General features: G+C 39.3%; 1 long non-coding RNA gene across 1 annotated transcript in view; it reads right to left on the minus strand.

The window, feature by feature from the left end:
• Positions 1 to 317: 317 nt before the first annotated feature.
• LOC148424452 (uncharacterized) overlaps positions 318 to 22,667 on the minus strand; it is a 153,295-nt gene continuing 130,945 nt past the window's right edge. The window contains exon 4 of the long non-coding RNA XR_015865460.1: positions 318 to 407. This is a non-coding gene — a long non-coding RNA (uncharacterized LOC148424452). The remainder of the gene's footprint in view (positions 408 to 22,667) is intronic.

Here is a 22,667-nt window from a genome sequence, read left to right on the forward strand (position 1 = left end):
AAATGACCCTTACCAGTGCACCGGGGGCCGGCGTGAACTTAATCACTAGAGCAAATTGAAACCACTTGCTCGGCACTATTTTTACAGGGGTAAAGCATATGCCCTTAGTCTATACTGACTGACCTCTGCTTTTCAAAGGCTTGAAAAGAAAATGTTGCTTTGCTCATGCCATATTAGGGCCGAATTTCTGCAATACTCCGGCTTGCTATATGACTTATACTCCTGCTGTAATCTTCCTGGGGTTAACATTTGGAGGACACTTCAAAAAAAAAAGTTGTATCCTCAGCGTGAGTGCATGTTTATCATTGGGAAGACTCACCTCTTTTTAAGGTCTTCCTGAGGACTGTAGTAAAACTTTCTGACCCTGATTATCAGTTTCCAGTCCTGCCTCCTGTCAGAAGGTCCCCCTGAAAGAGGAATCTATGATGTGGAATCCTCGTATGTCCAATATAATCACTTTAGAGGAACCCCTCCTCCCAAAATATCAAGTTTATTCAAACCTAATTGCATGATAAAAGCTAGTAAGTGCTTTTGAAAACGTAAGGTAGTTCAATCATTAAAAAAAAAACAACAACAACAAAAAACACCCAAATGTGTAGCCTGACCAATAGTACATATCTTTGAAAATAAATAAATAATAATAGCCTGACAACAGTCTTGTCAACTGTCTATTTGCTAACATTAGCTAGCTAGCAGTTTTCTTTTTAGTGTTATCTTGAGTATCATTAAATGTATTCCCTTCACAAAAACAAAATAATTATTTTGACAGTCAATGTGTTGGACGTGGATTGAATGAATTAATTCAATTGTTTTTAGTTTTTGACCCATTTATTGTCACGGACAGCTAAAAAGTCAAAATGAAACTCAATTTTAACTAAGCTCGCAATGAATGCATTCATTTATATGGATGGGTTGTCTGCTAAGGTAAACCCATCTGTATATGGTATAAGTACAAAACAAATGACATTTCTCGGCTGTTGTCAGGTAATCCAACGGTGAGTCATCCGAGGGGAGCAACAGTGGTGAAAGACAAGCAACTGTCAAACCTCCCCAAAAAAAAAGTCCAGAAGCTGGTCGACAAGGGCCAGGCTAGCTGTTAGCACATGTTTACCTGTTTCTGCGCTTTTGTTCTGAATCCCAGCGCTCGGAGGCAGGATGTCGAAAGGTATTGGAGGACTTGCGAACGGGCTCACCGTGATCTGCTTTCACTCAAGCATTGTCACGTCATCGTGTTGTTGCACAAAAGACATACATGTTCGCACAAACACGCTTCCAGGGGCTACTCTTTCTCAAATGTTGGAATTCCACAGCACACAGGGGCTCTCCTATAAAATCTCCAATGAAATCCCCGATGCCAGTTCCTGCCCCACTTCTTAATCGTAAACAGGCTCGCACGTAGCACGACCACAGCACCCTTAATAGCGCCTCAAATAATACGTCTTTTTTTTTCTCTTGATTTACGGCGGCCATAAAAGTCTTCAAAGTGTAGTGTAATCTTTCATTAGGGATCTCGAGGATGGTGTCAGCCGGATCTGTTCTTCATTATGCGATTGCTCCGTGTTTTACCTTTTCATTTTATGGTAACAGAGATCATAAAAACAGCCTTGTTAAAGAAACACCCTTTTGACATTTGGATTGTCTTGTTAACACACACTTACTATGAAGTAGTATTTTGCGAGTGTGTACCAATAGATAAAATATTATGGACAGTTTAAAAAAAGTTATTACGGGCCAAATAATATTAAAAGACGATGAGGAAAGTGAGGTCTGTATTGGCAGGAGAGTCATCGTTTGGTCAGTTCCTCAAAAGGACCTAGGTTGGTTGTGTTCAGGTTCTAGCCCATGACACTGACCACTGCCTTTCGATGTAACATGGGGAAGGGTTTGGGGATCCCAGCCAAGGTATTTGACCCATATGACCTTTGACCTCTAGATGATTGAAGTTGCGGCTTACCCCGCTCTGGTGCTCCGGCCTCCAGACAAGGTGACGAGTCCTTTAGGAGCTCTCTGGTTGCACAGTTTTGAGTGAGCGGAGCGCAAAAGAAGGAAAAGGGTGGAGGACAGGCGCCGGTCTTTGTTGGGAGCGTTGTTGTAATAGGTCTGCCAAAGCTTAGGCCTTAAGACTTTCCGCCCAAGCCGGGAGGAAGGCTTGGCTTTGCTGTGACCTTGAGTGGTCTTAATGGGTGTCACTGTGACTTCTTTGCTAGGGGGCAACCTCTGGCTCAGGTAACCTGGATGAGTCACCGTAGCTCCTCTTAGGTAACAAATAATAACATGCGGTTTGTGGACTGCTAAACAGAGCTTTGTTTTATCGGCTCTGTGGTGGACTTCGAAAAGATGACTTGATTTTAAAGCAGACATCCGGCAAAAGAAAATATCTTTAAGATAATGTGTTTAATGTGCTCCCATTAAAAACTAAGCCAAATCCACCTGTTTGTACCCATCTGAGGTGGCAGCCATTTTCCCAACTACTGTCAACCAAAAATGACATTACAGAGCTCAGTTGCTCGGGGCTAAGGTGATATCCAATCACAGCTTACCTTTTGTCTGTGTTTGGTCAGGTGACATTAACATGCTGAAACATGACTGGTCATTACAAGAGCCGCGAGAAACACTGATGTCATTTTTTGGTGACAGCAAGTGGCAAAATGCCCACTCCCATATTAAGTATGGTTAGACTTGTAGGAATGCATAGAAATAACTGCAATATTGTTTTACTCGTCTTCTCCTCTAAAGTAAGTTTTCAAACTTCATCAAGGATTTTAATAAGTCTTCTGATGATTATTGACTTACGATTAGTTGCCTTCTACAATTGTCACGGCGTGAGGGGTTCTGTATGGCTTTTACTGGCACCCAACACCTTCGAGGAAGGTGGCAGGAAAAAAAAATACACATATACAGACTGCCATGTGGCATACATCATTCCCAGCATGACCCCTTTCGTTTCACAGCTGTAAAGTAGATTCAAGCGTCCATGTGCGATTACTGCTGTCATGACAGGTGTGAGGAGGTGGGGCTAGCATGTAAATGAGCCACTTAGCGGGAGAATGACTGGTTATGACGCTGACTGGGGTGCACTTAGGGGTTGGTACTTGTTAAGTCCACAGTTTGATTTATTTTAGCTCATTTAGTACTTCAACATCAAGTGGAGAAATATAGTTTATTTAGGTCATTAAGTGAGTTGACCCATCCATACAGCGGCCACATCAACAGACCACATTTTTTGCACAAATTTCTGAATCCAACAATATCGTCAAGATCGTAAAGATTTTAAACTGTATTCTGACGGTCCTATTAGGTTTTAAGGTGAAACGTGGCTTTTTTTGTAAAATTCCCCCTTTATGGTATTTACCCCTTTTAGCACCGATACATCAATTGTCATGTTACACTTCAACTAAGCCAATAATCTCTTTTAGTTTTCACCTTGTGCATGCCTCAAGGTCAAACGACTTTTCTCTCTTTAGTGGTCTCAAATGTTGCTTTGCTGCTCCCGGGGTCATGCCTACTAATCCCCAGTTACTCAAGTCCTGCTGAATTTCTCCCAAGGGCGGCAGAAACCAGATCCCCAAACCCCCTGAAGCTGGCCCGAGATGTCCACAGAGATAAGCGTCCTGAGCCCACTCCCAGTCAGGGGGTCTTAGGCAAGAATTCAGAGACACATCATCACAAATCCATTAAGGCTGGTCCACTAGTTTAACAACAAACCCCAGCTGCAGCCACTATACCTTTAAAACCTTGCGTGCAGTCTCAGGAACTTGGCTGGAGCAGGTACTGGACCAGCCCCCTTTACACCTCTACAATTTTCAATGCACAAAGGAGAGGTGGCAAACAACCAACTCAAGCAACTCGTGAGTATAATGTTGCTTAATATTTCAATTGTTTTTTCAATTCAATATTTACACTGTTTACAAATTTGTGAAACTGCTTTTGAGGATAACTTTTCAGGTGTCTTGAGTGCATTTTGGACGTTTTAACAGCTTCCTACAAAAGGTCCAGAAATAGACATCCAACACATTTTAAATAATCCACAAACAAAATACTAATACATTCAGTTTCTGAGTAAATTTACCTGTCCCGATATGCCTTGGCAACCCTTAGTAGACTTAAATATTGGAATTTCATTATATTTATGGGGTTGGGGATAACATTTTTAACATTGAAAAGTCAAGATAATGCACAGCCCGAACTAACAATTGTTCAATTCATCTTATATATATATATATATATATATATATATATATATATATATATATATATATATATATATATATATATATATACAAGAAAGAAAAATGAAATGTTTCCAAACTTTTGTCCTGTTCTATATCCACCAGATTTGCACTGTATTTGACTGTATTAAAAATACTTTAAGTATTTAAGTACTTTGAGTTATATATGTCTCATTTATGGAAGTTTTTAAATAATCCATAGATGTGAATGTGAGAGAATTGTTGTTTGTCTTTCCACTTAACTAGTGACGATTTCAGAATGTAGCCAACCTCACACCTTGAGTCAACTGAGATTTTTCAGACAAAGTGGCGCAAACTCCCATGACAGTCTTGGTACATGTGAGGATCTAAACATCTAACTTAATGACAGTCACAGCACATTAAATGACTGCATGCGTGTTTTTTTTTTTTTTTTTTTCGAGAACGAGCAGCCCTTTTTTTATCCAAGGCTGCAATTGCATTGAATTCAGCATGTGTGGTAGAGGCCACTTTGAATGATGCTGCAAATAAAATTGTCTGTTTGAGGCCGCCATGCATCGTGCCTGTGGCCTTGGCAAGTGCGCGTCGCCTGCATGGGAGGCTTTCGGCGGTCGGGCGACAAAATATAGAGAGCGGCAGCCGGCGAGTGTGTCGTTTGCGGTGCGGCGTTGCGCTCGCAGCGCCGAAGGGCGACACTTGTGTACATGCACCATAAGTGGGAGACTGCACTTCATTCTTTTCCCACAATTTGGGCTTCTGTGCTGTGTTTTGCCTCTTTAAACTGCATTGTGTTTTTTGTGTATTTGTCTAGAGTGTGTCAAGGCTGCCATAGCCTTCAATTAGCACAGCGTTTAGTGGCCATCTTTGAAACCATGATTGTGGAACAAACAAATCAATTCTGAGGATTTCCCAACCATTTGGGCGAGTGCTTTTTACTGTGGATCATAAAATTGTATTCTGGGCAGCTCATTTAAAGTTTCTTTTTATTTACTGTTGCAATAAACTACATTTTATGTTTGGGAATATTTGGTTGTGAGATAGTTTATCACGTTTACGTTTTGAGATTTCTACCCCGTCAGACATCAGACAAAGTGCTTTATTTAGGCTTTCTTGGAGCAATTCTACCATCAAGTTCACGACATAGCTCCACTACAATGGCAGCAATATAATTTTATTTTAACGCAATGTTTTATGGTCATGACCAACTGTAGTTAGCACTTCCAATATACAAACTACTGGAGTATAGAAACACTGTTATTGTTTTATGTTTTATTTATTTTTTATTGTTATATGCATGAACTAAATGTTTTTTGATGAATAATTCTTTTATTTAATAAATAATATTTTTTCAATAAACATCCATGTACAGTATATTATGATTTGAGTTCAGAATCAGATTCCATGTAGTATAAACAGCATGTTTCCCTGTAATTAGTGTGAAGCGGCATTTTTAGGCCATCTTTCTGATTTGATTATCGATAAAATGTAATTTTACCAGTCCAAAAAATTGTGTAATTACATGCCAAAATTTGGATCAAGAAAGTATGTGGTTTCATTCCATTTGACAGAATTGCATGCCAAATGTTGCATACTTTGTCTCAGAATATGCAAAAAAAAAAAAAATGGTGACAAATCACAGCAATGTGTAGGCTTCACATGTGAGAAAAAAATCCTGGACACATCATGTTCCAATTTACCAAAGAAAGAATGGAGCCGATAAAAAAGAAAAAAAATCAATAGAACCAGATATGTGTGAAGGTGAACTTATATGGACACTGCAGGGTGTTGAGACCACATGTGTCATCAGTGGTGTTTCTGGAATTATTAAAAAAAAAAAAAAAAAAAAAAAAAACCTAAAAGTACAACTGGAGTACAACTACATAAGACTTACTATGATGGAGTAATGTGGCAAAATGGCAAGAAATGAAGAAGGCTAAATGGAACTAAATAGGTCACCTAGACTGTATGTATACATTCCTTCGCCACTCCGCAAAGTATTTCACTATGTACTGTTCATAACTTCCAATTGTTGTATGCTGGTATGATCATAAAAGTATGACATGCTGTAATTATTTACTAGCTATCTTTAGCTCATAAAAAAACATCTGCAATCCACCAGTTCAGAATCATCGCTGTAACCTTCAGTCGGAGACAAAACAAAAGAGTGTGAGCGTAAAGAGAAGCTCAGCTGTGAATTAAGGGTTAGAGGTAAAATATATTTTGAAAAAGTCTTTAAAGTTTATCAAAGGATGTCACACATGTACAGTACAGTGCATGTACAGTCTAGATGTTCAATATGTTCTGCATTACACAGTCCAGGTGATTCCCGGCCTCGGAACTTGATCTCCTCCAGGCCGCAGCCCTCGCCTCGTTAAAGCGGCGCAAACCCGGTGTGGATCGAGTTTAAAAGTAATAAAAAAGCGGGGAACCTGAGGGCTAGGTGAGATCGGATTCCCGTGAGCGACGTTCCTTTTCATGTGCACGCGGCATTCAACGAAGCGTTTAATTCAACAAATCCACGGTTGTGATCCAGTCCAAATGGAGCTGGGGGGTTACTTCAATTTGTACCCAAGCATCTCGGCATGATCAAAGCGTGGCCGCCCATCCCCAACATGTTGCTTAAATTAACACTAACACCACAGTCCTGTATTTGGAATGGATTACCAGCAGTGGAATTCCTTCACACACATATGGTTTCAATAGGGCTGCATGCCAGCTTCACATCTTTAATGGGCTGACAGGCAACTTTGGTGCAAACTCCACTCCACAAACTTTTTTTTTTCCCCTCCTCACTGTCACACACACAGCACATGCACACACACACACACACACACACACACACACACACACACACACACATATACATATATACATATATATATATATATATATATATATATATATATATATATATATATATATATATATATATATATATATATAGTATGTTACTTCACTGAAACTTATGTGTTAGTGTGTATGTGCAAGTGTGTGTGACGCGGGAAGTAGGCAGCTATGCTCTATGTTAACTAAGAAAACTTACTGAGTTGCTCTCGTCTTCTTTTTTTTGCCCTTTTTTTCCTTCCTCAGGAATCCTTTTCAGCATATCAGTGGCTTGTCTGCCTCCCTCATCGACTTTCGTTGTCCAAATCTCCCTTATCATCATTCACTTCCCTCTCCTCAGGTTCACCTGTACATCTTTCCACATCCCCCTTCCTCATTCTTTCCTCCACAACGTCCTTTTTTTTTTCTCATGACTCTCAACCACTGCATCCTTCTCTGCTAACAACTGGCACCGCAAGAATTTCAATCCAACCAAAATGAACTCGCAGAAATGGAGGCAAAAGGTTTGGTTTGTCAAAGTTAAAGCATTACCTTTGGACATGTATTTACATTTTACTAAGTCTTAAGAGAATGAATCAATTCTATTTAATTTACGTACAAGGTTTACATTAAAAATGTGCATAGTTTGACTTTTACATTTTTTTTCAATAAAATAACAATTGGCAAACTTTTTTTTTCTCCCAGGCATTTTATTTTTTATTTTAGACCAACCTGTAACCTGTAGAAATATTGTAAAAAGAAGCTAACAGCTGTTGGACATTGAGTCTTTTGTTAAAGTTAAAAGTGACACCGTTTTATGTATACTTATGCAATATTTATAGACATAAATCTTATATTCAACACGGCGAGTTTCTTTCCAATGTTAGGCTTTGCAAAATCTATTTGAGAAACACTGTGGTAGTGGAAGATACTACGGTATTGATTGGAAAAGAAAGTTACTGGTAAACCCCATATGGCATTATAGCAATGGCAGAATGATGTTTTCCCTTCTCTTCACTTGTGTTTTCTTTTCTCAGATTTTGGAGGCCTGCAAAGTGACTGCATGCCGACAGGCCTTGCTCTATCTATCTATCTATCTATCTATCTATCTATCTATCTATCTATCTATCTATCTATCTATCTATCTATCTATCCATCCATCCATCCATCCATCCATCCATCCATCCATCCATCCATCCATCCATCCATCCTCTATAGGCGCATATCCTCACAAGAGTCGCTGGCTTGACATGTGCACTTAATTGCCTTACTAGTGAGAACAGAGAGCAAACTAGTACAAGGCTCATAAAGTGGATGTCAACAATATTGGATAGATCCTAAAACGGCTGGCTCCCATTCCTTATTCTTCCACTTTGCTGGAGATCAAGTCAAATTATTGTCACTGAAACTCGCTACTTGTGTACTTGTTAGAAGAGCACACACAGTCCTCCATGGAGTGTTTACAAACCCAAATCTTTTTTCCGCTGCTCGCTTGCTTGCTCTCCATATGCGTGGCATGTGGAGGTCATGGGTGTGGTCGTTCTCGTGTGTGCGTTGTTAAAAAAACCCTCTCTCTCGTGTCGGCGTTAAAAGCCGACAAGCTGCACATGGCGGCGTGTGCGCCTCTTGTCACCAAAGTTGGAGATACCGCGCCCCTGCACTCGACTTGTTTGGCTGAGCGGGTGTCACAGGCATTAAAGGTATAAACGGAACATCACACCCAGGCGCAGATCCTTCAGATTTCACTTAGGGCTCTCGGGGGAGAGTTCACAATGTGACATTTTTTACTCAGCGTCTGCACTTTTTGTTGCAACAGGCAAATCAGAATAGTGGAGACGGCGGGGGTCGGTCTTTGGGTGACTTTTTGCGGGTTGGGGGGCGTCTCTCCGGGAGCACGTTTAAAACTCTTGCAGCTCTATTTCTATTCTCACGCAATTAGACGGCTCCCTGAAGACATGGTGATACATGAAAACATTTTTGTCAGCGTGTCATACTGAGAGTGCTGTATCGTATAGTGCCAGCTCCAGGTGTGTGTGCACGTTCATGTTTTGTTTGCGTTTGAGCACTTGCTTTATGTGTCGCATTATATCACTTTTATTCCATCGTATACTATATTGACACATTTTAAAGCTGACCTCAGAGTAGGTGGGGATGTCAGGTGAGATGCTGTTCACTACTGTTTTGTGAGTCTGATTTATGTGAGCACTTAAAATACACTTAAAAGTTTGCAGCGTAAACGAGTCTTGTTTTGCAGGTCAGACGAGCTAAAAGCTCGGATGAAATTAAACATGTGGCACATCTTTGGTCCAACAAACCATTATTGAACTTTTTTTTTTAACAATTTCTCCAAGAAATATTGGACATAATGAAATAATTGCCAACTTGTATTAGGAGCACAGTCAACATTTCAAGTAGCAATTTAGCTTTCATAGCAACAGGGGAAAAAAAAAAACTGAATAAGGATAACGTTTCTGCTTGGGAGGTAAGGCTTAGATAGGCACTCTTTGGGGGTATGAGATTTTGACAGGGTTTCTGCAGGTATAAGCAATATAGTCTTATTAATACAGTGACAGGAACCGTACAGCTGTCTTTTATAAATTAAGAGCTAATTTATTGGAAGATGAGGCAACTTATTGCCAAATGATTTATAGGGACATAAAATGTGTCGCAAGATCTGTCTTTTGGAGTTGCTAATTCAAATATACAAATTTCTTTAAATCAAAGAGGTATTATTTTTATCCAAAAGGCTTTGCACTGATTAAACAATTTTTCACATCATTGAAAGAGGCATTGAAAGAAGCCGCAAGGCTTGCTGGTGCCTATCCCAGCTTGCTTTGGGAGGGCACCCTATATATATATATATATATATATATATATATATATATATATATATATATATATATATATATATATATATATATATATATATATATATATATATATATATATATATTTTTTTTTTTTTTTTTTTTTTTACCCTAGATTACTGTCCATACAAAGCCAACGACGTTTTGTTTTCCTTGCAGACTCACTCATATCCATATCATTTACAGGTGGCAGTGATGTAGTGTAGCACATTTCATTTTTCTGTTTATTGCCAAGTAAGTCACAAGTACAAGCATATCAACCTGACACTTAAAATGCAAAACATATTTATATGTAACACTGTTGCCATAAGTAAATCCTGCTTGTCAACATCAAACAGCTAAAAGTATTTTCCCCTGCATTGTAATTTATGCATAAAGTGGCTTTTGTCAGGCGACAGCAAAGTGACTTTGATGAATGCCCCTTAATTTATTGTCTTGTATAAGAAATCAAAGTAAAACATTAACGGGCTGTGCACTGAGCCGGACCAGAGAAATGTAGCGGGTGGGAGAAAGGGGACGTTCTCTCTGTGAAAGTGATTTCTTGTCTTTGGAAACTTTTCCTTCTACCTCCTCTGCAGACCTTGGGGTTAATCAGTGGTATAAAGGTTACGACGTACGCTTAGTGACTAATGGCAGGGAAATGACGTGCGAGTAACTTGGGAGCAAGGCATTGACACAAAGCAGGATGGGACTTTTCTGTGTGAAAATAAATAAATAAATAATCCTACCTCCAACACAATTATGACATGTCTTCCAAATGTCTGGGAACAGTTTTGAAAAGGCACAAGATTCACGCAAGCGTGCTTGAATCACTCACAAGAATTCGTCTGGATGAATGGACAAAACTTCCCGACAGACACATTCCAATATCTTTCCACATAAGAGGAAGGGACCCAAACGGGGACCAGCTCAATATTTTCACTACTTCCTGAATCAAATAAGCAGAACTGATATTTCAATATTATAGTGGAACATCCAAAACCAATTGCTCCCAAAGTCAGCAAATTGAGAAGATTTTAAAAAAAATACATCTGGAGTTGAATATCGTTAGCCATGGAAATTATCGGGCAAGTATAGACGACTAGAGACCAGACTAAACTAAACTCGGCTGCAAGTGTTAGCCAGCTAACTGCCAATTCTGCTACATGATTGGTAGCGGGATAGCTAGCAAAAAAGAGATGCTATACAGTATTATGATATAATCTCTTCTGGCTGTCGTATTGATTAAAGATGGAAGGATGAATAGAAATATGGATCTAAAAAGGAAAGACAGAGGTGACTGCTAAACTTAGCCGTAAGCTAGCCGGGCACTTGGCAACTTGCTGGATGAATGGATTTATAGACTAAGGAAGGAAAACCCTTTGTCATAAACCAACTAGCCACCAAATTAGCTACTTGCTGGATAGAAAGACAGACTGATGGCTGAAAATGACAAGACATACAAACAAACCAGTAGCCTAATGCTAGCCGCCAACTGCTAGATAGCACATGACTTGGTTATTTGCTTGTATTCATATTATTTTCCTGTAATCCTGGAATGGACTGTATATACTTTTATGTATATTATAGCACATCATTACACTGTAAACAGTTTAGAACTTCAAAGAATCAGCATGGAACTTTGGGAGACTTTGGAATTGTTCATATTGTGTATGAATGTAAGATTACGGACCCTTTGTTGGCAGGTTAATGTTCGTCCAGCTGCATGTGAGCTGTCACAGCCCCCCCTTTAACATGTGTCTAGCCTGGACGTCTTGCTCATAAGCAACTCCTTGAGAAATGCACACCCACTTGAAAAGACAAAAAAGGCGGCCTAACGCTGCCATTCGCAGCCTGACCTCCGACGCGACCTCTCGCCTCTTTGCTGACATTTGCGCAATGGAGGCACTTGAACGAAAAAATGGAGGGCAGCCGGGCGGCGGGGGGGTAAGAGGAGTAAGAAAGCAGGAATGGGGGGGGCGGCGTATGGGGGAATGCGACGTTCTGATGGATGAGGTCTTCTCCTGTTACATTCGGAGAGAACACAGCTGTGAGGAGCTGTTAAGTACACGCAAACAAGCCGTCTGCTTCAGACAAGCCTGCCGGGCACCCGGCCCCGCATCCCACTTGTACCACTCTTGACACATGATCACAGCCAGACAATACATGTGGGAGCAGAGCGTGCTCCCCTCAAAAAGTGAGAAATATTTGCAAGCAGAAAAAAAAAAAAAAAAACATCCCTCCCCTCAAAACACCCCACAATACCGCTGGGACCCCACTCTGTATTATAATTCAGCTTGTTTCTCTTTGTCTTTCGCCGTGTGTTTGCGCGCCGTCGTGGGGAGGGACGACGAATGAAGGGGGCGCTTTGGTGGTTCCGTGACAAGGAAATAGGTTGGGAATGGAGAGAACATCTGCCAGCGTGACAGTGTCACACTTTGTCTAATGTGTTCTGAATAGGCACGGCTGTCCCGAGCTGTGTGAAGGCAAATTGTTCTGATCCATATGCAGATTAGAGGAATTAATGTGTTGCTTATAGAGCGCGAGCAAAGAATAATTGTACCCCCTCCTAGTAATATAGTCTACAAGATACTTTCACCATGGTGAGTGTTACTGGACAGCAGTAAGTCAGTGAATGTGTTTCACACTAACAATAAAACTCAATTAAATACTGTCTGATCATTTAATTTGAATAATCATTCACTTCATGCTTCTGCAGTAACACAAAACGTGTCCAGCTAGGCTGGTCTACTTATATACTCCATTGAAAGTTTGGATATTTTATGTTTATATATAAAATAGAAGTATACAATATACAGTATATAAATATATAATTATAATAACCATAATAATAATACATTGACAAGTATAATAGCAATAATAAATACATAAATATATCAATGTATAATTTATACAAAATATATATTATTTTTAACCTATTCTATTGTTAAAGTTAATATGCGCTGAACTTTCATGATTGAATGAATTATGGAACAAAACATCATTTAGCGTCCCCCCCCCCCCCCCCCCCCACACACACACACACACAGGATGAGGAACTACAGCACATGAAACCAACTTATAATACTGCCTGAAATCGAAACAACAAAGTTATAATAACTATATAATAGGTCCTGACAAAATACACAAAAGATCAAAAACACCACATTTGGCATTCTCATATAATCTTGCTTGAAACTCTTTTTTCCTCTTTGGAAACTTCATTTGTTGTGTAATCCCCCCCCCCCCCCCCCCCCCCCCCCGACACAATTAAAAACATGTTTTCAGATGTCTTTATAATAGGTCCTGATCCAGAACTACAGCACATGGCATCCTCATAATATTGGTTGAAATTACTTTTGTTTTGTTTTTTTCTTTTTTTGTGGGGTGCCTTAGATTTTATTTGGTGTATCCTCCCCACACACACACAAAAAAAAAAAATCCGGTTTCTTTACAAACGATCCTGACATTATTTGGTCAAAATGCACAAAAGGTCAAGTACTACAGCACACTTTTGTTTTTGTTTTTTTCTTAAAATGTTACTTAAAATGTAGTTGGTAGACATCAGAGTAAATTTCATGTTGGAATTTTATTCTGTATTCTAGTACATGTGGGATATTTCTCCAATTCCACTTTTTGTTATATTCAGTCACTCAAGAAAAAAATATCGAGATAATCTGATTTGGATGACTCAGATATTTTGGCATGTGGATATAATAGGAGTAAGTGGCCACGCCACGTTGGTGGAGTGCGTTGCCATGTGCAAGTGATGCGACGGCGACGCTTGCGGCGTACCGCGAATAAACTGACATGCTTCACTTTTCTTTTTTTAAACTCTGGACAAATAATGTATGAAGCCGGTTTGGATCAAATCAGTCCAGGAACATGTGGCATTGCGCTGGAATGAGTCATACTGGTGACTCTGAGTATCACAGAGACAGTGTGCTGACAGACGGATGTTGCGGTGAAACGCGGATCCCAAAGACAGACGTGCAAAACCCTTTGTCGGATTTTTAGTAATAATACATAAGTGTGAGTGAAACTTCAGACTGCTTGGCTAATGGGGTAATGGGTTCTTTGTGTGTGTGTGTGTGTGTGTGTGTGTGTAGTGCTGATGCAGCACTCATCTCTGCACTGCCACAGCTGGTTGTGTTTTGTGTATAGCTCGCCTTTCTCACTTAATTTGAACTGTGAACTTAAAATGACTTCTCTTGTGTACGAGTTAGCAGTTACAGTAATAATGGACATATATTGCTTATTTTTTGAGGCCAGATTTACAACATTTATTATTTGTGTTGACAGTAACGAACGGCTTCTGTATCAGAATCAAACTGATGTTGCTTTTAAATAATAAGAAATCACATTCTACCTATCTGAAGCTGGCTAGCTAGCGAGCTAGATAGCTCGCTAGCTAGATAGCTAGCTTCCTGCTTAACCAGCTAACTCTTGTTATCTGGTGATCAACTTTGTCTCATTCATTCTGCTGTGGTCATTGAACAAATTTCAATAGTGCAAATGTTTTTTAAAAAAGAAATACATTTATAAGTGCATCAAAATAGTCTTGGGAATAGATACAGGGTAAAAATCATGAAATAAAAATAGTAACTGAACCATGCTAGCAGTCGCAGTTCGAGGTCTTTTGCATCATCAATAAAATGGATACTCAACTTATTTATACATTTCAATATTAAATGGATAAAGGCCGATAGAATTGGAACATGTGCTGAAGTCTTTGTTCATTGTTCATCGAGAAATGTTGTGTCAAAAATCTATATTGTTTATGTGTATGTCTGTATTTGGTACATGCAGCATTCACTTCAACCTGTGGGCCTGGAAGGGGGCTCCTCCCACCTGTGGTCCCTTCTGGAGGTTTCTGATTTTCCCCTAATTAGGGTTTTTGAGTTTTTACTTCCCCTCCTGGGAGCTTTGACAGGGGATGCTGTTGTTTACCTTACACTGAAAAGATGTCTCTGTACGACTTTTTTTTTCGAAAGAGGTCTCCACATAACCTCTCTTCATCTGTGAAGCCCTTTGAGACTTTGATAAAATTTGATTGATTGATTGAATCTAAGGAGGAAATCCCGTTTTATTATTTTTTTCCTCAATTTTTCAACACAATAGCTCCGAGAACGTCGATTTTGAGAAAAAAAGGCCTTCCAGCCTTTTGTCATTCCCTTATAAAATTTGCATTATGTTCAAATTTAGAGGCTCCAATGTACAAGTGGTTAGGGAACGTACATTTGCCGATGCCCCAAGGTCACCTTTTGGGGAAATAAGATGACACGTAAAGATGCGGACAAGTTGGTGTCAGCAGCTGAGGTTCTGGGTCACCGGATACACTATTGTTAAGTGTCTCCATTTATCACAGGGCTCGGGTGAAAGAGTAAGCACACTTCCTGTATCCCAGCACTTCACACTCAGCTGAACTGTTCTGCAGAACCTTAACAAACAAAGACAACCTTTGCACAAGCAACAAAAAGAAAATAAACAGGCAGATGAATAACGCTAGGAGGAAACATTGTTATATAAATAGCGCCCGCTGTTATTTTTCCACAACGCAGCGGTACAACAGCAGCTACGTGCTGTTTGGATGCGGCCTGAGGGTGATGAAGGAAATCCAGATTTGTGCTTCTGTGATGGCGTCACACTGCTAACTGCCAACTGATACGACAAAAAAAGTATAAGCCACTTGGCACTTGTCCCGCATGGACGAAACGACACAAGACACAAGTTATGAACAAGTGTGATGGGGAGCACAGAACTGGAAATGTCTTATAGAGAAGCAATTCCTGGCAGCTCAGTAAGATTATGGTAATGTAAAAAATATAACAATGAATGCATAATATCACAAAATAACAGTCAGGTGTCTTGTTATTGAGTATTGCTTTTCATATAGTTAAGACTAAATGATTTCAATTAGGATCCTATTTCACATTCTGGCCAGAGGAAGAACTTGTGGGTGGTTTTGCACCTGTCTAGCGAACCAGCTAGCAAGCAAGTAGCTTGGTCTTGTCATCCGCCATTTTGTTATGGATTATCTTCCTCCCATTCATTTTTTTGTGAACACCATCTTCCAGCTGCTCTATGTCAATAGCTAATGTATTTATTTGTGGTTCATTCTTACTGCCCTTATTGCTCTGTAGTTTTCGTTTTATTGCCTACCTTATTATTTGCTCAATTATGGAAGGTAGTCTGCTTGGGGAAGGGAACAGAATAAGAATTTCATTGTGTGGTATTACTATGCATTTGACAATAAAATTCTAGAATCTTGAATGACAAATGGTTTTAAGCTAAGTTAGTCAAAATGGCCTCAGATGTAAATACAGGGTAAAAAACGTGAAATATTGAGTGATTCTTCAAATAATTTTGCATGCTAGCAATGTTTGACTGTTTTTGGTCTTCATCTGAAACAATTGACCTTCCAAGCACAATAAATAGCATCATCAAAGTTGACATTACATTTTGTGTCTGATGTTGTGCTAATATGACAATAAATAATCTAAAAACTGAACATTTTGATATTTATACATTCAAAGTGGTCCAAATCCTCAAAAATTCAGCTTGTCAAAAGTATATGTTATATTTTTAATATTTTTTTAATTAAATTTAGTATTACATGCAACTGCTGTACATGACAATAATCGGTACTTACTATTCTGTTTCTTAACTTTTCTCTGATCTCTGTCATATTCTCATAAAAGCAGATATTACCATGGTGTTGAATCAAAATAAAACTTCGCTTTTCACTTTGAAGGCAATTTGACTATTTTCCAACATATTAAGGACCAAAACAATGACTAAATCATCATTTCCCAATCACTTTGAATCATATTTCAATAAGGTGAGGGAAGTAAAACCGTTCTTCAGATTCCTCAGTTGAGCAAAAAAAACTGACATATTAATTATTATAATAATCATTAGTTGTAGCCCCACAGTCTAATATCCTATGTATATCTAATAATTTTTCGTTGTGGCAATTTTAGATATACGCATCTTGTTATACCTAACACACTTTATGTGCAAGATGTGCTATGACAACAAACGAAAACCATATCATTGAGTCTCACTCGCATATTATCTCCTTGTCGGTGTTTGAAAAAACTTTTAATCACAATCACCTCTGTATTTGTCCTCATTCTGTTGAGCACAAACAATCATGCCTCTACAACCGCAGTTCTCTAGTTATTAATTTGGCTTAATTTTACTGCGGCGAAACATTCTGGGCAAGTTTACTCGAACGCAACCTTTGAAGTGACACTCTGAAATAATAAATCCTATTAAATATGAATCACAAGGGTGATGTCAGCAGCGGTGGCTCTGATTCCCATTTTGGAATTTCAAGAGTGAACACATGCGATCGTTCTCCTTGCCATATCCCCCACCATTACCCCCGCTCTTTCATCCCACTAGTTCACCTCTAATTGAATATGTTTCTGTTGTTGTTGCCAAGCAAAGCCGCCCCGTCGCCCCCACCTACTTCCTCAAGCACGTAATGCATGCAGTAAATAATTCAAATGAAATTAATTTTACAGCACCTTGTTTCCACTAAGCATGCCAACATCTGTTGTCGAGTCACAAGTTTACATTGTTGGTCATTACTTTCCACAATGAGCAAAATGTTTTATTAAAGCCCGGTGGGAGTCCCTCTCGGATCAGTCAGACCCAACGGTGCTGTCGACTGAACCCTCCCTGAACTCTTGGCGATCGGGGATTGGCTGCGACGCGCCTGGGCCGGGACGCGTGCGTCGCCCGCCCCAAAAATAGACTGCCATTTAATATGATGGAGGCGTCAGACGCGCTCGCTCCGTCAGTAAACCGCTGACCACAGACAAAGTGTGCTTCTGCTGACTTTTCAGGACCTCTACTGTAAATCTAAAATGGCTGTCATTTTAGAACGCTCGGCACACAACTCTAACTGTCAAATCTCATATTGGATGCATGTTTTATTTCCATTTTTTTTTTCTGGGAATTCTTCCTTATTGATGCCCTTATTGGATTTATAGATCAGCCGATGGGTTTGAATCCCAGTAGGAACATTTTTGTGTGGGGTTTGCATGTTTTGGCCATGTTTGCATGTATTTTTTCTCGGTTTCCGCCCTCATAGCAAAAACACGTTGGAATAATTATATACTGTGCTTTTAGTTGCAAATAGGTGTAGTGTTGTTTGTTTGTGTGTGTATTGCGACTGACTGGCAACCGGTCCAGTGTGCAGCCTGTCTCGCACTCAAAATGAGAGAAAGAAGAAAAGGAGGGAAGTGAAGAAAGGAAGGAAGGAAGGAAGGAAAGAAGGAAGGAATAAAAAGAGGACTGATGATGGATGGATGGATGGATGGATAGATAGATAGATAGATAGATAGATAGATAGATAGATAGATAGATAGATAGATAGATAGATAGATAGATAGATAGATAGATAGATAGATAGATAGATAGATAGATAGATGGATGGATGGATGGATGGATGGATGGATGGATGGATGGATGGATGGATGGATGGATGGATGGATGGATGGATGGATAGATAGATAGATAGATAGATAGATAGATAGATAGATAGATAGATAGATAGATAGACAGATAGACAGACAGACAGACAGACAGACAGACAGACAGACAGACAGACAGACAGACAGACAGACAGACAGACAGATAGATAGATAGATAGATAGATAGATAGATAGATAGATAGATAGATAGATAGATAGATAGATAGATAGATAGATAGATAGATAGATAGATAGATAGATAGATAGGGTTAATGAGTAGATAGATTAGTTGAAGCGCATCTTATTTCAATTTTTATTAGACTACATTTATATTTGTTGGCCTTTTTTTATTTATGGCACCTTTTAGCACATAAACAAGTTGAATACAAATAAGTCCATGGAGTTACATTCGGAAAAGGAATGCTACACAGGCAACCATTTTTGATTGACTACTGTATATACCATCTTCTGCTTTCTTGGTTGTTTGGAAGAAATGAAGACACAAAAATGCAGTTTGCGTTAACATTAACAGTTGTCAACTTTCTGACTAGTATGTTCAAATCCCAATACTGACATCAGTTTCTGCATTCTGTTCTAACAACTTTTACCGATAGCAAAGCATATTCTTGTCCGAAAAACTTAAGTCACAAGATTGTACTGTGGTCTTTTTGTTTTGTCTGCTTACCACCATGTCAAGTGAGAGGGCATGCTATGAATAAAAAATGTCCAAGTTGACTCATGGGCCCTTTTATCCGTAAACAGAATACCATAAACAACACATCACTACCTTCCTTTTATAAAAACGATTTCTGCTGGGGCTCAATATTAAATGTGCATTGAAGGAAGTTAATGACATCCATTGTAGCGGAAGGGAAGTTGCCGCGCGTATTCTGTATAATTTGCTAAAAAGATGTGAGCGCGCATCCCGTCGCGGGAGAAAATGAGCAAAGTTAAATAGCACGTCAACTTCACTCAGGAAATATGCAGTTTACTTGCAACAGTGCGCATTTAAACAGAGCCCTTCAAAGGACGGCACATTGTATATTCATCAATTTTAGCACTCGCGAGGAGGGAGGGAATAAGCAGACTGTGCAACATAAATTATTAAAAGCAAATAAAACATATCAGGAGATATATGCGGACAATAACTGGCAGCGGGGTGTGAACTTTAAATCCACTGAGTTGGGGGCGCTGTTCCCAGGACAGAAAAACAGGCGCTAGCACAGGCGGCGGGTATCTTTTTTTTTTTTTTGGAATCACCTTTTCTCTGTAGACTTGGCTGTAAAATGTAAGGGGACCCCGGGACGCACCCCTGAGGAACTCCGCAGCGTTCATCGCCACCAAGCCCTCCCCCTACAGGCCCGGCTGCTCGTGAGCCGAGCCAGACCAAGCGGGTCGTCGGCGCTCTGGGCTTTTGCCAGTAACAGATGTGCTTAGACAAATGACTAATTGAAAACCTAAAACAAAATCAGCAGCTTGGGCTATTTGGCCAGAGTAATGACGAGCGTGCGCCGATAAAGAGAGCGGGAGCAAACATACACACATACACACCCCTCTCATCAACGGCGCCATTAACAATCATGAGCAAAGATGAAAACAACGCTTGGTTTATTCGGCAAATGAAAGCACATAACTAGATGCTGTCCCCAGAGTCCATTTCCAATTTTAATAATACATCAAGGAGCTGCACCAAAAAAAAAAAAAAAAAAAGCTACCAGGATACAAGCCAAAGCAGACTTCTTCATACAGCTCAAGCACAGGGGAGCAACTCCCAAAGCTGGAAAGTGAGCAAATGCATAAAGGTACCCGACATGATAACTATTAGCTAAATTAAAAGAGCCATTACAAGACTACTGTCTGGATTCACTTACAAGCAAAATATAAACACACACAAAAAAAGATCAAATCTGCATCTTTTGGCTTTTGCTCACCTCGTCGTTTTTTCCGTTCTCAACAGCCTGAGCTCGCCTTAAATTATGTGCATGAATAATAAAACACCTACTAATTAAAAACGGTTGTTAAATATGCAAAAATATAATGATAATGAGATTGTGCAATACCTCGGAGTAAAAGCGCTTTATAAATTACTTAGGAGTGCAAGTTGGCTTGACCCAAACATAGCAGTTTGAAGGCTATGTGCAATATTTCGTCTGGGGCATATGGAGTGGGGGGGGCTCTGAAATTGTTTGTGTACTCACACATGCAGTCTGTGTGTTTGTGTGTGTGTGCATAACATATGTGTCTGGGTGTTAGTGGCGGATTAAATGTATGCAAATATATATGATGTCTGGCTCGCAGCTTCTTCAAGGGTAAGGTCTTGCATGTGCCGCTGTTACACTTGAGGTTGAATTTAAACACAGTGTGACTTGAATTCAAACAATTTCATCAAAACAGTCATGGACACAAGGAAACTAAAATAATCCCTTTTTTCAACCTTTATTTCAGTGATGTACACCTGTTTTCTTTAAGCCTTGTACTCCTTCAAAAGCTCAAAGTGATTTTGGAGGAAAAAGGAAAGCATACAAAGCGCAATGTTTTATTTATAAGCTTCTGAACTACATTTGTCGATGTATCTGAGTAGTTTATTCAGAAAATTTAGAACAAATAGCTTGTGTAGTCTGTTTTATTTCATTATTTTGTTCATACCCAATAAATAATATAATATTTTCAAAATGAGTCAACAAAACAGAATTTTGGAAGAAGCTGCTTGATGTTCCAATTGATTTCCCCTAAATTTGAAAAGAAAACTGTAGTGTTCCTGCCAGCATTAAAACAGATTAAAACTAGATTTGCTGAAAATCTCATATACCCCTAAAGTGCCTTCCAGTACCCCCAGGAGTACATGTACCCCCATTTAAGAATCACTGTTTCACATTGGAGTGTGAGAAAGGTCGTCAGACATCAACTTGGCAGTGGCAGCTGAGAAAATATATCCCCATGCCTCTCAATAATTTCTCTGTGTTTGCGTCTCATCATCGATCACGGCTGCTTTCACGCCGTCCTTTGATTGAGCTTGCTTAACGTCAATCTGTGACAACGTCTATGTTGGTGAGATAAATAAAAATAGAATTGCTCTATACTCAGATGACAAATGTAGATATGAGGTTTGTCATTTCGAACTCCACTGGTGACAGTAATAACTTATATAGATTTTATGTTGTTACAACACAGAGTTCTTGATTTTGGTGGCAGGCGAGCATTTGGGGGAGGTTCGTTTCACGATATTAGTAAGACATATATATATATATATATATATATATATATATATATATTTTTTTTTTTTTTTTTTTTTTTTTTTACTGTGTCGAATTGTGTACAGGATATCTACAAACTAACCCTGTTAATTCAATCAATGATTTGGAATGAGATAAAAGGTAACATTAATGAACTAATCAAAAAATATTTTCATAACTCTTCTGTTGAAACACTGACATAAAACTATTTGAAGGGTAACTGTAATGGTTCGAGGAAGTCTATATCGCTTTTGCTGTCTGTAAGGAACTTCAAGGAGGGTGGTAGGAACCCTGACGCACAAAAAAAACTACAAATATGGTGACAGTTATCTGGCGTACGTAACTTCCTCTTCTCCCCAATGGCAATTCAAACACATGGGCGATCACAGATGACATAGAAAAAGCTACAAAAATGACCAAATGCAAGACAAGTTTATTTTAATTAATTGAAACATTAAAAAGGGAAGCTAACTTTATAAAATGATAGGCAATATGTTTCCGGCTGTCACTCGATGCACGGAGGAGGGAGGAGGAGGAGGAGGTTTTTCTCACCTACACTTTGATGGCCTGATTTTTACTAGGCTAATCGAACTAGCTTGCTCGTCGCTAGTTATACATATGCACTTTATGGAGACGAGTCGTTCAGCTGAATGAGAATAGATAACTATAAATAGCATCGGGTGGAAAAAAAAAATCAGGTTTTATCCAGTTTGCGAGGATTTCATTGCATGCTACGGGACATGTTTATTCCATGTTTGGCAGTCAGCAGCAGGAAACAAGGTGCATATTTCACTCAGTTATGTTTATAAAACTTTTAACGAGACTTCATCAGGTATTCAAAGCCAAAGTACACATGAGCTCCATCTCTCCTCTCCTTGCTCGTGCCCCTGACCTTCCTGCATTCGTTTGGGATGACTTTGCATAGGGCCTTTATGACCAAATAAATAGTCGTGTGCAATGCTATCCTTCGCGCATCAGAATCCTGATTGTTTTTATGTTTTCACCATAAACAAATACTTGATGATGGGGGTGCCAAATAAATCAGTTATATGAGAAGCCGAGGCAGACGGC

The sequence above is a fragment of the Hippichthys cyanospilos genome, chromosome 4, assembly GCF_059441005.1.
Source record: "Hippichthys cyanospilos isolate Australia breed blue-spotted pipefish chromosome 4, RoL_Hcya_1.0, whole genome shotgun sequence".
NCBI classification, from domain to species: Eukaryota; Metazoa; Chordata; class Actinopteri; order Syngnathiformes; family Syngnathidae; genus Hippichthys; species Hippichthys cyanospilos.